This window comes from Onychomys torridus, chromosome 5 (assembly GCF_903995425.1).
Source record: "Onychomys torridus chromosome 5, mOncTor1.1, whole genome shotgun sequence".
Classification (NCBI taxonomy): Eukaryota; Metazoa; Chordata; class Mammalia; order Rodentia; family Cricetidae; genus Onychomys; species Onychomys torridus.
The window spans coordinates 88,579,632-88,595,171 of record NC_050447.1 but is presented as its reverse complement, the minus strand read 5'-3'; the positions used below and the strand labels follow the sequence as shown (position 1 = coordinate 88,595,171).

General features: G+C 44.2%; 1 protein-coding gene across 6 annotated transcripts in view; it reads left to right on the top strand.

The window, feature by feature from the left end:
- The window catches only part of Pard3 (par-3 family cell polarity regulator), a 539,860-nt gene that overhangs the window by 378,269 nt on the left and 146,051 nt on the right, over positions 1-15,540 (top strand). The window lies entirely within an intron of this gene.

Below are 15,540 nucleotides of genomic sequence, written 5' to 3'. Positions count from 1 at the left end.
ATCATGTGTTGGGAGTCAGTATCATCGATGCATAGCCTTCCCAGAGGTCTTGTGGGGTGCCTGCATGTAAACTTCCCTCATATTTACACACTGAGAAAGGTACTAGGTCAAACAAATAGCTTGCTTCATCAAAGCACCAGCTTTGTTTATGTATTCTGTCTCCCCCCATCCCTCCCCTACCTACCTCCCTTGTCCTGTCTACCTGCCTCCTTCCTTTTCTCCTCTTTCTCTTGTGGTGGTTGGGATCAAACCCTAGGCTTTGTGTATGCTAGACAGGCAGTCTACCGACAGAGCTATATCCCCAGTCTACTTATGTAAGTTTATTTATGTGAAACTTTTTTTTTTTTATCATGTACTACCATCTACCATGGCTTCACCTGTGATCTCAGTATCTTTTATTCCCAGAGTCCTATTCTGTTCTTTTCTATGTAGCTCCCTGTTAGTTACACTCAAAAAGAAACCCTTCCCCCTCCAAAAAAAAAAAAAAAAAAACACTTTTAGCCATAAATTTTTGTTGCAAGAGGAAACTTTTAGAATTCTTTATTTTAGATTGAATTTTAAGATTTCATTTTTATTTTTATTCATGTGTGTGGAGAAATGTATGGCAAGTGAAAAGAGGGCCTCTGATCCTGGGGAGCTGGGATGACAGGTGGTTATGATCTGGTGAGATTTAACTCAGGTCTTCTGGAAGAGCAGTGAGCGTTCTTAGCCAAGGAGCCATCTATTCAATTCCCCTGTTCCATAAGAAGTAATGCTTCTGTAAGCAGCATTTCCACTGGGTTCCCATGTATCACAAGGAACTATGGAAAGGACCTTTTTGCCCTAGAAGAATTTCCGTCCTTCCAGCTACGTGGGTGAGGGGCAGCAGTTAACTCTGGAGAAAGCACAGTAGCGTCCTAGAAGGATGGAGCATCTTCCCTGGCCCTCAGTAGCTAGAGAAGACCCAAACCACAGCTGAAACAATGAGAAGAAAATGAAAAGCATTTCTGAGTCTTATACTAAAAGCCTTTTTCGGGATGTGTCAGGATTGGCTTTTTAGAGAGAAATTGGTGGTGAGGAACTGTGGGGGCCACCCGAAGGTGGTGTGGCCTGAAGATGGAGTTTCTGCAGTGTTTGTGGAGAAGGGGTGGTCCCCTTGGAGCAGAGCAGCACATGTGAAACAGAGCATGCATTATCTTCTGTCTTCGAGACAGCATTTCTGTGGCTGCGGCACAGGCCCACATAACTGCTTTGAACAAGCCTGGGTGAGAGATTGGTTGTCTAGCCCCTTTTTGTTCAATCATCTCTAATATATATTTTATTACTATAATTTTGTCATTAACGTTGTTATTTGATTTTTTAAGAAGGGGTCTCCTGCAGCACAGAGTAGCCTAGGATTTGCTATGTAGCTCATGACAACCTTGAACTTCTGATCCTCCTGCCTCCACTTCCCAAGTGCTGGGATTATGGGTATGTACCATTATGCCTGGTTATATGCATTGTGGGGTATGGAAATGGGCTTTATGCATGCTAGGCGAGCACTGGACCAACTGAACTGTAATTCCGGCCCATGTTCTGTTATCTTTAAGTTGCCGTGAAATATGTAGAGTATAATGTTTGCTCGCCTGACCATTTTGGTGTACAGTTCAGTGGGTATTCCATCATGCACCTTCCATCCCAGAGCTCCATCATCCTGCACAACTGGCATTCTAAACCTATTAAACCGTGGTTCCTGAGTGCTCGCCTCTCCTACTCTCTGTGAATCTGACCCTCTAAGTCCCTCACAGAAAGGGCATCATCCACCTTTTCTCTCTTTCCCTGGTTGATGTCACGTAGTATATGATGTCCTCAGGATTTTATCTCTATTTACTGTGCATCAGAATTTCCCTCCTTTCAAGTATAAGTAGTATTCCATGGCATGTGTTCACTCTTTTGTCAACAGTTCGCCTGTCTCTTTACACTCTGCTGCTCTGGATGCTGCTGCTGTAAATGAATGTCTGTCCATATGTTTCTGTCCTCAGTATTATCACGCCGTCATGGCTCTGACCCATCTCCTCAGCATTCTCAGCAATAAGAAGAGGGAAGGGGAGGAAGCTAAGTCAGCCTTCTAAGGCTCTTCAGTCTCAGGCATCAGGTTCTGTGAAATGGAAGTTAAAAGCAGCAATATCTAAATAGTTCATATTTACTGAGCATTTATTGTAGTGTTCATTTCTTGCAGCCCTGACAGTAGACCCATGAGGATGGGCAGTCAATCAGGTCCCTGTAGTCACATGACTCCTTATCCTAGAGCAAGCAGGGTGGGAAGACCCAGGACTCTGGCTCCAGAGCTCATGTTTCTTTTCTTTTGCATTTTATGCACATGCGGGTGGTACATGTGTGTGTATGTGTTTGTGTGCAGGTGTGCACATCATGGGGCCCAGAAGCTGACCTCAGGCTTTTTGTTCAATTGCTCTCCACTTTCCTTTTTTGAGATAGAATATCATTTGGGTTGAAGTGCACAGATTTAGCTAAAATGTCTGGCCAGCAAATCCTAGGGTTCCTCCTGTCCTCACTTCTCCAGTGCCGAATTACAGGTGTGCATCGCAAGTGTGCACTACAGGTGTGTGCTTGGGTCTTGGGGATCCAAACTCAGTTCGTCATGCCTCTGTAACAAGAAAATACCCACTGAGCCATCTTTGCAGTCCTGGAGTCCAGGCTTCTACTGGCTGTTATCTGTCTCATGCCCTTATTCTCAGGGAATACTGAGGAATTATTGCTAAAATTCTTTCCTTGGAGAAATGTAAACATCTCCCCATTTCCTGTGGTCCCAACAACAGACCAAGGTGCAATGCCACCAGAGTTCACCCTGGAGCACAGATGAGTTTATTGAGCTCACTTCCAGAGCATAAAGGAGGGGTTACTCACAGGAGTGGCAGTGCTCCCTGCTCCCCAGAAGGTCCCACTGGAGCATCTTTACTCAACAGGGATGACAGCTTTCCTGTAGTTGGATACATACCCTCTCCTTAGTCCTCCCCCACCTGTACACTCTCCTTGAGACCCGGGGCATGTATGATTTAGGGCAGAATTGCATGCAGCTGGTTGGGAGACATGTTGGGTGCTCAGGAGCCCATGACTCTCCCCACCCCCTTCCTATGAGAGTAGCTGAGATAGTGTTTGGTGATTAGACTTGATTGAACTCCTGAGGATGGTGACAGTTTGCCTTGATGATAGTCCTGTGCCACCAAAATATAGCTCTGTCTGACATATTTCCTTACCAAAGCAGATCCAGACTCAGAAGGAAGAAGGTGGTGAATATTGGGCCAGCAGTTCATAACACCTATTTGGGACCCTGCTGTGGACCCTGCCTCGCTAGCCTGGTTTTGAAAACCAAGTGGCCTCAAGGACTCAACATTGCATCTGCTGTGGTACTGGGCTGCCATCCATCCCAGCCTCTGTGGTGGCACAAAGACCAAAGGCCATGAGATTTGGTTTGCCTAGACCACACATGGTAGAGAGCCCTATGTTCACCACTTAGGGGGTTTGGTGGACTTCCAAGAAGAGAGCAGCTCCTGCAAATGGAAGCGGAGGTGTCTAGCTTTATGAGAAACAGTGTGTGTTGTGTACATGATGATTTCAATTAGCAGAGTGCTGCATCCTTTAAATTGCTTTGAATATTTGCTTACCACCACTAGTCCCTTTTTTTGAGATGGGCTGTTAGGTAGCCTAGTCTAGACTTAAACTTGCTGTTTAGCCAGGGATGACCTTCAACTTCGGCTGCATCTTTCTCCACCTTCCAAGTGCGAGATTGCAGGTGTGAGCTGCCACACCCAGTTTAAAGCAGTGCTGGTATTAAACCCAGTATTTCCTGCATAGTAGGCAGGCACTCTGCCCACTGAGCCATCTCTCCTGCTCTAGCCACCACTATTGAATAGCACACTTTTGAGTGTGTGTGTCACAGAAGTAAGCTATGATTCTCTGATGTGATACACAAGCTCTTAATCACAGTGTTCCAGTGTTTTCTGTGCTGATCATGGCATCTTTGTGAGGCATTGCCACATTCTCGTTCCGGCAGGCTGAATCATGCTCCAGTTGCTGTGCTCTAGCATGCTAGATCTTATCTTCCACATGTGGATGGTCATCAGCACTGAAGCAAACCTCCTTTCCGGGAAGTGGCTTCCTTTTTCAGTCTTAGTACTCCAGAGACAGAGGGATCTTTTCTGGAGGGTGACGGTCAAAGATTTACCAGGGTCCTTTGAATCTTACGTCCTTGTAGTTTGGTGGCACTGCTTGACCTTGTTTGTCTTACACAGCAAGTGGTTCTAGAACCCTGGCTTTGTCCTGTTAGTGGCGTGTGTCACTGTCTGCTGTTTGGTTGACAGTGCAGAGAAGTGGAGCCACTGAAGCCTAGTAAGTGATGCTGAATGTGCTACCAAATGCCCTATGACACGTGGGAGACCCTGAAGTGCTAAGGTCACCCAGCTGTCCTTCCTGCAGTCTAGGGAGGACTTGTAATCACACCACTGCTGCGCAGGTGTTTGCGCACACTTTGGTGTGACTCACACTTGGTGATTCCCACGGCTGTCTCTCCAAAGCCGATTCCAGGGAGGCTGTGCACTGAGGAATCACAAGCTGGGTGTTTGGTGGCTTCCCAAGGATCACAATTTTATTAAGGTAACTATTTTACAGTGTGGTCGGTTTAACACTGGCATACTTCTAGTGTGTTTTTGAGCTCTGGAAGATAACCCAGTTGATTAAAGCACAAGGCACCTGAGTTTGATCCCCAAACCCGCATTCAAAAAACAAAAACAAGTAAATAAAAGCTAAGTAAGTACTGTGGTTACTCATACTTGAGCTTGTAATATCAGCACTACAGAGGCAGAAACTTACAGATCTCCAGGACTAATTGGCCACGTGCTTAGCCTAATCCATGAAGTTCCAGGCCAGTGAGAGGCCCTGTCTAAAAGAAAAATAAAATCAAGTTGGTTATCACCATAGTAAGGACACCACAAGATTGACCTCTGGACTCCACATACATCCACCAGAACGAACACACACACACACACACACACACACACACACACACACACACACACGTTTGTGTATGTGAATATGCATGTTTTTAAAATATAAGTTAGTATAATGAAGAAAGATTGACTTTGTGAACTCTTGATATGTGAGCCCACATGTAAGACCTAATTGGTCAGAGGGTGGAGGTCCCCATCAAAGGGGACATTTTAACCTAGCACTCGGAGTGTGCCTTTCCTGGGCTCACAGACCAGCACTTCTCGCCTTCCTTTCTTCATTATCTCTTTCCTACTTTATTCACACTTAAGAACCTTGTGGGGAGTGCACAGCAGGGTTGTGAGGTGCACTGTGCTGCCTGATGGTCAGGCAGGTGATTTGTTGGACCTTTCTTATCCCTCCAGCTTATTTGCTCCTGAATTGTTTCCCATGTCAACCGTCTGAGTGCTTTCCCCAAAGAAGCTATATGAGTGCTGTCTACCTGTGAGATCCTCCACCTGCTGTTCACAGTAAGCTAGGGCTTGCTCACGTCCTGTGGCTATAAAGACCCTGCTCTCCAGCTTCAAACGGGGACATTCACCTGATGAGTCCATGTAGAGGCAGCTGTACTGGCAGCAGGGCCTCTCTGAGAGTGTGGACAGTAGACTGTCTGGTCACAGAGTACGCCTTTTGCTTATGATTGCAAATGAGGCACCCTGGCATTTTAGAGCATATAGCACGCACAGGATTAAATGGGAGGAGTTCCACTCAGTGTTCAGATACACAGTCTCTGTTTAAACAATTACTGAACTATGGATTTCACACTCTATTTATAGGCAGAGCATTTGGGTTGGGTTGGAGAAGGGACAGTAAATCCCTGTCCTTGTTCTGACCCCTTGTGACTTCAAGCCTGAACCCTGCCGGGACTGGGATCTTCACTGGCTTCTGGATCCTTAACCAGCTGAGTCATGACACCTTGTGCTGTGCGCCCAGGGAGATGAAGCTCCAGCAGAGAACAGTCAGGGGTCTTGGCTGGAGAAGAGCCACTGTTGGCATTTGATGTCAGCCTTCAGTTTCTGTTGATGCTGACTATCCAGCATCCCAGAGTGTTACAAGGACCACTTACAAGCAGATGCACAGCATTGGATCCTCTGTTCCTTGAGGGGATGGTGTGTTTGGAAGACAGGGGGTGCTCTGTCCCTGCTGACTTCTCTGGGTTCTCAGAATGAAGCATGAACCTCCTGGGTTCCTTGCTCTCTGAGCAGTCTATCAGCCTTCAAAGACACCTCAACCCTTACAAGTCACATCTGACTATGCAAATCAACCTATAGATAAACCGTGATCATCCGCACCTCTTAATTTACTGTGTAGGGAACATCCTGGAAGAAGTGTGAATCAACAGAAATTGTTTCCCCGTCATTGACAGAAAAAAGTGTTGACTGATGTGGAACTTTGCAGATAATGAGATCTTTAGGGAAGTTTCCGTTTTTTTTAAGTTCCAGAATATAGGCCTGAAAGTTCAAGGTGTTTTTTGGCTTTTGTTTGTTGGTTTGGTTTGGTTTTGAAACTTCAGCAACCTTATTATTTTTCATGGTGGCTTTTGTAAACATGGAAGGTGGGAAAGTACTGGTGGAGGGCAGGCCAGTGGCTGTAACTGATAGACCCTGTGAGTCAGTAGGAAGGACATACAATCTGCTTCAGAGTATGAATTCAGTTGAGGATGAGTATTTTCAACTCAACAATGAATGTTTCCACATTGTGAGCGTTTGTTACTGGTGGTGTTTTCAGCCGTGGTTGTGGTTGGTTCCTGTTGAAGTACTGGCTAGGCAGATGGTAGAGGGACTTTCTGCCCCATAGAATGAGGTACATTCTTCAATCGTGTGTGTGTGTGTGTGTGTGTGTGTGTGTGTGTGTGTGTGTGTGTGTGTGTGTACTATGAGCATTAGATCTTGGGGAGGAGAAATTCAGGTTAGCTCTATCGTCTAAACCTATATCTGGAGTATAGGATGTCTTCAACAATAGGGTTCTGTTTGTTTTGTTTTGTTTTGTTTGTTGTGGTTGTTTCTGTTTTGTTTTGTTTTTAGAGACAGGGTTTCTCTGTGGTTTTGGTTACTGTCCGAGATCTTGCTCTGTAGACCAGGCTGGCCTCGAACTTACCCCAAAGCCATAGACTGGCAAAACCCCCAGTGCCAGGTGTGTAGAACCTCTCTTTGAATTGTTGGTCAGCGGAGTCCAAGTGACTCCCCCAAACAGTGTTCTGTTTCTCTTGGGGCTGGGGGTGGGACTGCCTGAGGACAGTAGCACTTGAGGAACTGAGGCTGAAGAATAACCATGGAAACCAGATGCAGGGTTTGATTATCTGCCTCTGACCTGGCAAAGTGTTGGGTTTGACAAAAGATGCTTAATAGAAACACTCAAATTGACCCTTCTCATCACTCGGCAGCTTGAACTCAATCAGGCCCTCATTATTATCAGCGTGATGTGAGCAAAGGCAGCCGTGATCATAGTTTTTCATAATCACTCCTTGAGCCAAAGGTAATTTGCAATTTGTGGTATTGTATTATGAAACAATAATGCATTAAAATGAACAGAGCAAGAATTAGGAGCATGGCAGTGCAAAAGGACCCAGAGAAGGAGCCAGGAGGGAGAGGGACCCTGGGAATCACTCTGAGTGGCCATGACTGGTATTGTTGCAAAAGAACACATTTAGCAAAATCAGATTCCTGCTTTGTTTTCTTGTGTTTAAGTATATGAGAAGTGTGTGTATGTGTATAGCATGTGCACATTATCATAAAGTTGGTGTACTTAGAGGAGAAACTAACTGTAATTTGCATATCATTTGCATTCAAATGGTAGGGGTTATGGGGTTAGTGTGGCTTGGTTACTAGTGTGGGTATGATATATAAAAAAAAAGTGTAACAAGACTTGGTGTGGAGCAGCAATTACTAATTGACATCTTTTCATAAGAAGTCCCAGACACCATGGCTTGTGTTCTGTGAGCTGATGGCTGGGCTCTATCATGTGATCAACATAAACCTTATCCACCCCATGTCTTCAGAGCAGCCCTATGATATCGGAGTTATTGATGCTTTTGTCTCATGTCTGGGAGGTTTATCTTCTGGGCCTTGTCCCCACTTACATTTTTATGTCTGTACCCCAGCTTTTATGTATTTTATGTGTGTGTGTGTTTTCCCCCTCAAGATCTTTCATTCCTAGACCAAATTTAATTTTGTGCTGACTTTCCTTCCCTCTATTATTTTGAGATTTTCTATTGTAGCTTTAATATTTCCTTGCTCCACATGCATCTAGAGTTTCTGAAGCATCAGATTCCCAGGTTATCAGTGAATCCTTGATTGGCTAACAGCTGGGGAAGGATGGAGTGCACTCACAGGAACATTTAGTAGGACTTTGGAAAAAGAAATGACTTCCATCAAGGGCACATTGTACAACTAAGGCTATGATAGGTTGGTTACATAGAAGCTGTTTTTTTCTTTTAAAGAAAGTCGCTTATTTTTCCCTGCATCCCAAGCAGCACACATTTAGTTTATTAAACCAATCAGACTAGTGCTGATGAGAACTGTACATAATCAAAAATAATGGCTCTAGAGTTTGTGAATTTGCTTGCAAAGAGCACCCCTGCTACCCTGCATCACTGGGGGAGCCACACCCATCTTACAAAAGGATTGTCAAGTTGTCTTGTGCCCTTTCTCTCTGCCTTCCTTCTCATCATTGTTGATTACTGATGCCTTTTCCCCTCCAAATGGGAGCTTTCTGCTTTCCATAATCAGTCCCCTCTTTCTTGATTTCCCTGTCATTTCCACAATCAACTGCTGAGCAAATCAGCCACTTTCATAGTGGCGATTTCTCAAAATGTCACAAAACTGCACAATCATGACAAGAAGGACAGATTACAGATGACTGTCCCCACTTTTATAAAGCAGCCTGGGCTACAGGAAGTATGGATGGATACCATGAACACTCTTTTTCCCATAAGTGTGTGCTCCTCAATCCTTGAAGTTGCTCCTTCTCGGTCGGGACTGATCTTTGACAAGCCTTTGGCAGTGTTTGCATATGTCAGACTGAACTTTTAACATTTGGTGTGCCACTGAGAATATAGATGTTTGCAATGCCCTATGAGTGGGGAATGCACAGTTTCTACAATCCTCTCTAGTGCATGGGGCAGTTCTTGACTTGGCCTTCAAACTCTTAGTCTTCACAGAAAAGTTCTTTTAGGGACCACTGTCCTACAGTTCACAATGCTATCAACAGTCCAGGATTATCACATGTGGAACGTGTGTAATACTAGTGAATAGAAGTGTTTTATATATGGGAGTGTGTGTCAGGCAGGATACGTATATATGTGGACATCAGATGTCTACTTTATCACTCTCTATTTTTTTGAAAGAAGGTCTCTTACCAGGATTGCGGCTTACCAATTTTGCTAGACTGGCTGGCTGGTAAGCCGTGTGAATGCTCCTGTCTCTGCCTCCTCAGCCCTGGGAGTACAGTTGCAGACCAGGGTTTTTGTGGGTGTGCTGAGGCTTGAACTTTAGGCCATTAGGCTTGTGCAGGAAGCAATTTACACTTGAAGTTATCTTCCCAACCTTTTCTCATGTATTTTAACAAGGAACCATCTAATCATCTGCTCTGTACCTGACAACATAGAGGCTGTCTTTGGTTCCTCTAGACTGGGTGTCTAGGTTGGGTTGAGAGAGCATTGGGTGAGAACATGGCTATTGTTCACTTGCTGTCAGTAGATTCCCCTGGGCTCCCTGCTTAGGGTCTCTCCTGTGGGAGCAACAGCACCTCCCTCACAAGTTGATGTGGGAACTGTTGATATAGTAAAGTAGTACAAATCATAATTGGTCTTATTAATAAAAAACCCCGGAGCCAGATATAAGGGTGAAAGCTGAAAGATCAGAGAAGCAAAGTAGCCAGCCACTAGAGTTCTTACCTCTACAGAATCCTCAACCTGAAAGAGCACTGAGCTCCTGTCTCCTCCCTCCTCTATTCCTTGCTCTGCCCTTATTACTTCCTGTCTCCACCTCCCCAGTGCTGGGATCAAAGGTGTGTGATCCCAAGTGCTGAGATCAAAGGTATGTACCATCACTGCCTGGCTCTGTTTCTCTTTTAGATTAAATTAACCTTGTGTACCCCAGGATGGACTTGAACTCACAGAGATCCATCCGCCTCTGCCTCCTGAATGCTGGGATTAAAGGTGTGTGCCACTACTGCCTGGCCTCTGTGGCTAACTAGTGGCTTAGCTCAGCACTCTAATCTTCAGGAAAACTTTATTTGTTAGATCACAAAGTATCACCAGAAAGCACAACGTAAGAACTCAGTAAATTCCTGTTAGATATAATTACATAATAAAATAAGCACCATCAGGGGCTGGCTAGATTTTATTTTCTTGAGAGTGCCCAAGTTCAGGACCTGTTCCCAACCCTCCCTCCCCTCAGATATCTTTAACCCTGAGGTTCTCTAATCTCTAGTCCCAGCCTGCAGTCTGACTTTGGATAGCTCCCAGAGGCCCCTGGGCCTCAGTTTATCATTCTGTGATGACTGGACTGGGAGATCTATCTTTTGATTTCTAGAAACCTGTGATCATCTGTCTTCTGTGGATAAGAATGCAAAAAAAAAAAAAAAATCTACAAAGATGTATAGCTAGAGTTTTGTTTTCTTCATACACAATCTAGAGAGGCGAGGTGCTTAGTCTTAATAGGGCCTGATTTGTTAGTATTCATGGGATACCTCTCTTTCCTAAACAGAAATGGAGGATTGGGGCTTGTGTGTGTGTGGGGGGGGGAATGCAGCCAGGATGTAAAATAAATATATACATTTATATATTATAAATAAAAAATCTAGAAAGGTTAGGATTTTAAACAAAGTAAGTTTGCAAATTATGTTCAAGACTGCAAGGGCATGTCAGTTACTGTCCTCATTACCGGGACAAGACCCCTGGCCAAGGCAGTTTAAGAAAGAAAGGTCGTGTTATGGTTCACAGTCTATCAGTCTATCAGGGCAGGTAAGGCATGGTGGCAGTTTTCTGGGATGCGGTTTTCCATATAGCATTCACAGGCATTTCACACTGAAACCCCAACTAAGTGATACATTAAAGGAAGCTGATAAATCTAGAATGTAGGAAAACCCATTCCTATCACCAGAATCAGCTGGAACTGGTTTTTCTAGAGCAACTTAGGGCCATAATGACTCTGGGGATTCCCGCCTCGGCAGCTCTGGAGTAGTGATGGTGGAAGCCAGTGGTTTGTTTTGATGGGGTAAGGTGTACTCTGCATTAAGTGGGGACTAGGCTGGGGGTGTAGTCTGCTACCTGCGGTCTTCAGCTGGCTTGCTGGGCTGCTGATGTACCCGAAGGGTCTTCAGAGCAAATGGCAGCATTGTCAGTGTCCAAAGGCGGCATATATTGCTGGCATACGGCCAACAAAAACAAATGAGAGGTTCCAGAAAGAAAAAAATGGATTCTCAGATGGAGGAAATGATAGGATGAAGCACAGTAGGTCAAGGGTTGGGAAATGATGAGCGGGATACAGGACCAAGACTTGTAGAGCTGCACAGTGGTGCCTGGTCAGAGGTGCTAGTCTCTGGGGGCTGAGGCCAAATTCATATTTGATCCAGTTGAGACCTCTTCTACAGCCATAAAGTATCATTTATTCTAGCCTACATATTTCCTGAGGTAAATAGTCAGGTACACATCATGACAAAGTCCTCCCGAGTCACAGAACCCTGGTAATTAGCTGTGAAATATCAGACTTCAATGACATTTCACTTATTTTTTTAAGAAAATATTATTTTAAGACCTATTCTTCAAAGAGTATAAAATAATTGTTTCTGGGGATGCTATTTTTATATGGCAGCATGTTCTTACAACTTTCTTTTTACTGTATCATGTTTTAAAACACTGTTTGGGGGAAAGCCCTCTCGTCACAACCAATGGGTGTTTTTGTTGTATCTAGAACAGAGCACTGTGTTATCATTCAGCATGATTTTTCTAAAGAATTCTAAATTTAGTAGCAGTAAAAGGATCACAGTTTAAATGGCAAGCTATTTCAGCAACATTTATACTGCTTCACTAAAAATGAAAGCAGTGGTTTAATAAAGAAGAACGTAGCAGGTGTTAATTGTTAGTGATGGGTCTTTCTACATAGAAATGACAGCTTGGGCGTCCATTTGGGGGTTCTTTTACTGGGTTTTAGCTTTTCTCTTCATGACCAAAGGCATTCCTTATCCCACCTCCTTCCCATAACCAGTCTCAGGTGGCCTGGCTTGCGTTATAGATCTCAGATCCATTGTGCAGCTGATCAGTGTGACATTGGAAAGTGGCCATTTGTCAGTCACTCATCTCTGGCTTATAAAGAAGAATATACATAACTGAGTCTTTCCAACTTGTTAGCTTAGTGGTAGACTATTTGTGTAGCATACGTAAGGCCTGGGTTTTAAAACATGCACAAATCAATCTCAGTTTTCTCCAATAGGATTAGTCAATGCACAGACATACACCATCTTCTTAGTGAGAGTAACTTGAATCACTATGACAACAGTGTGTCATTTGAGGGACATTTACACACTGAAAACTAAATGACTGTAATCATTTACCTTTATAACTGTCTGACCATCACCCACAAACAAACATACACACAGACACACAAATGTCTAAGTTCAAACAAAATTCAAACAAAATGTATTTTGTTTGAACTTAGACATTTGTGTGTGTGTGTGTGTGTGTGTGTGTGTGTATGTTTGTTTGTGGGTGATGGTCAGAGGACAATCTCAAGTGGCATTCAGCCACTAGACATTGCCCCTCCCTGCCTTGTGTGTGTCACTGGATAGTGGCCCTGTCCTCCAAACCTTGGAGGCAGCAATGATTTTCTGTAGTGCCTGTGGCTCCCCTATCTGCGAATCCTGGTATTTCTGTCTGTTAACCTCGCCTTTCCTCTGTGACCCCCAACACACCTGATGTATGCCACAGTTTCTGACAACCCCCCTCAAGCACTCAGCTTCTTACTCTCTAACTCTTATTATCAGATGCCACCTAGCAGTGTCAGTCCTGGATTTGGGGCCACTGTGGCTCCTCAAAGAAAATCATCCTATCTTGCCTCAGGTCCCTTGTTACTTTCCTCAGGTTACTTAAGACAAGCTTATATATATTCCAGGCTAGCCTCATGCTTAGTATGAAGCTGAAAGTGTCCTTGAACTTCTCTTCCTCTGCCGATGCCTCCCAAGTGCTGGGATTAGGTGTGTGCCACCATGCTTAGTTTATGGGGTACTGGCGGTGGAACTTTGGTGCAGTAGTCAAGCTCTTTACCAGCTTGAGCCTTGGCCTCAGCCTGTATTGCCGATGCCCCAGCGTGGCTGGCTCTGACATGGCCGATCTGTGCTCAATGTCTTCTTCTCAGGAAAGCCGTGTTTAATTCTCTGACATAACATCTCTGGCTCACTTTGTCTTTCCTCACACACAGCACTGTGTGCTCCCTCCCAGCACATTCCTCTGTCACCTAAATACAAGCTGGAATAGAGGCCCCATGGTGCCATAGTGACATGGCATGTTTTCTGTACTGCCTGTAGCTCAGGAGTATAGATAAGCCGGCTCTTATGCAAGCAGATGCTCAATAACTTTGGTGAGTGACTGAGCATGATGATTGAGATGATGATGCTTCCTAGAATACATGTTTTCTATTTGTTGTTTGATTCTTTCATTCTGCAAAGTTTAATTTCATAATGCTTAACTCCCAGAATTAGTGTAGTTTAGTGTTCCAGTACATGTTTAACCAGCATTCTGTAAAAAGCGGGCTGATTCGAGATTTGATGGAGTTCCTGGAGACCTTTTTTTCTTCTTGCCTTTCTTTCACTTCTTTCCATTCCCGGTTGTAGTTTTCTGTCTACTTTCTAAAGACATCTAAAGATGTCAAGGACAGATTTGCTTTATAGAATTAACTTATAGCCAGGTTTGATTATTTTCTCACATTAGAATATATAATTTTAAATGAATAGTGGTGACAATACATGAACTTTTTTCTGGCATAATACTGTAGTGTTGATGTTTAGAAACCCTTTGACTAATACAATGTACCTTAAGTACTATCCAAGGCCAGTGCTAAGTATTTCCTGTGTGGCTGAGTGTTTCAAATGAGGTTTATATTAATAAGAAATGACCTGTGCCACTAACCAACCAACCAGCCTGTGACTTGAAATCTTTTTCTTTTATCTGTCAACTGTACACATCTTTGCTCTTCTAATTTTGATGTGGGGTTGTTTCTGTCAACCTGATGATTCCTGGCCTCTCTGCCAGCTGGCAGCTTTAGAGAGGGAATCATAGGACCACTCTGTCATTACCAGCAACCTGAAAAGCTCCCCTAATCTCTGGGTAGAATCAAGACCCTTTGGCTCTGATGCAGAAAAGAATTCCAGGGTGAGAAAAACAGTTTTGGAGTTTATTTAAAAAGCAGAGAGGCACTCAGGGGAGCAATATGGTACTCCTGAGAGGGTGGCATGGGCTTCTTAAGAGTCACAGTGCATTAAAGGATACTTTAAACAAGGATCTTGAACATGGTAGGGCAAGGGGACTAAGAGAACATAGTTGTTCAAGGGAAGAATAAGACATACCCAAGGGTGGATAGGGGGTTCTCCAGGGAGTGTCCCCTTCAAATGTCCCAGTGGTAACTACGACAGAACGTTGGAAACCCTGGGAATGTTGTTACCACTGGGTTTCTAAGGAGCCCTCTCCTCCTTTAACTCTGTTCCCTCTCTTATAACTGAGATTATAGGATGGCTCCAGAGGTGGCAGGGATACAATTGCAATCTGTTAAAATTGTACAAGTGGTTTAGTATATGCCCTCTTACTGTAAAGGGCGTTTTGGATGAGATCCCTAAAAAACAATCACAGGTCTGTAGCTGGAAAGGGAGAAAGACCTTTATCAGATGTTATTTGTGTTCAGTTATTGATGCTTAGCTGGATAGATGCTTCAACCACACTGGAATGAGGAGCTTTCCCTCTTGTGCCCATGATTTTGCCTTTCTGTCCCATGTCACCTCTTCAGATAGAAAGACTCAGCCCTCCCTGCCCCCCATCCTTTTTATTAATGAGCATTTCTTTGTGCAACTGTGTGCCTGAGATTTCTTCGTTGAGACAGCTGGTGACTTGACAGTCCTCACGCATGAATCTGATGGGAGACCATGGCAGGCAAGCATTGAGGGGCACATGGGCTTTTTAGAGAGGAAAATAACAGCAGGAAAAGGGGTCCATATGAAGCTGGAAGCATCTGTGATGTTTTGGATGCCAGCATAGACTAGCATGGCATTTTCTTAAAAGCCCTGGGGTCGGCATCTATCCTCAGCAGTGTACAGACCAAGGCCAAATCACATGTGCATGCCTCGTATTTGGTTTCGATCAGAGGTGGATTTCTAAGGGATGGCATCCTCCTGCCGTTGCTCAGTGAACTGAGGAGAGTGTTTGGTGAAGACACCCCCAAAGCTTTCAGTTTACTAAGCTCCAGTCTAGCAGTGTGAATTATCCTCTGTGTTTTAAACCCTGCAAACATTTGTCAGTTTTTAAACTATGATGAA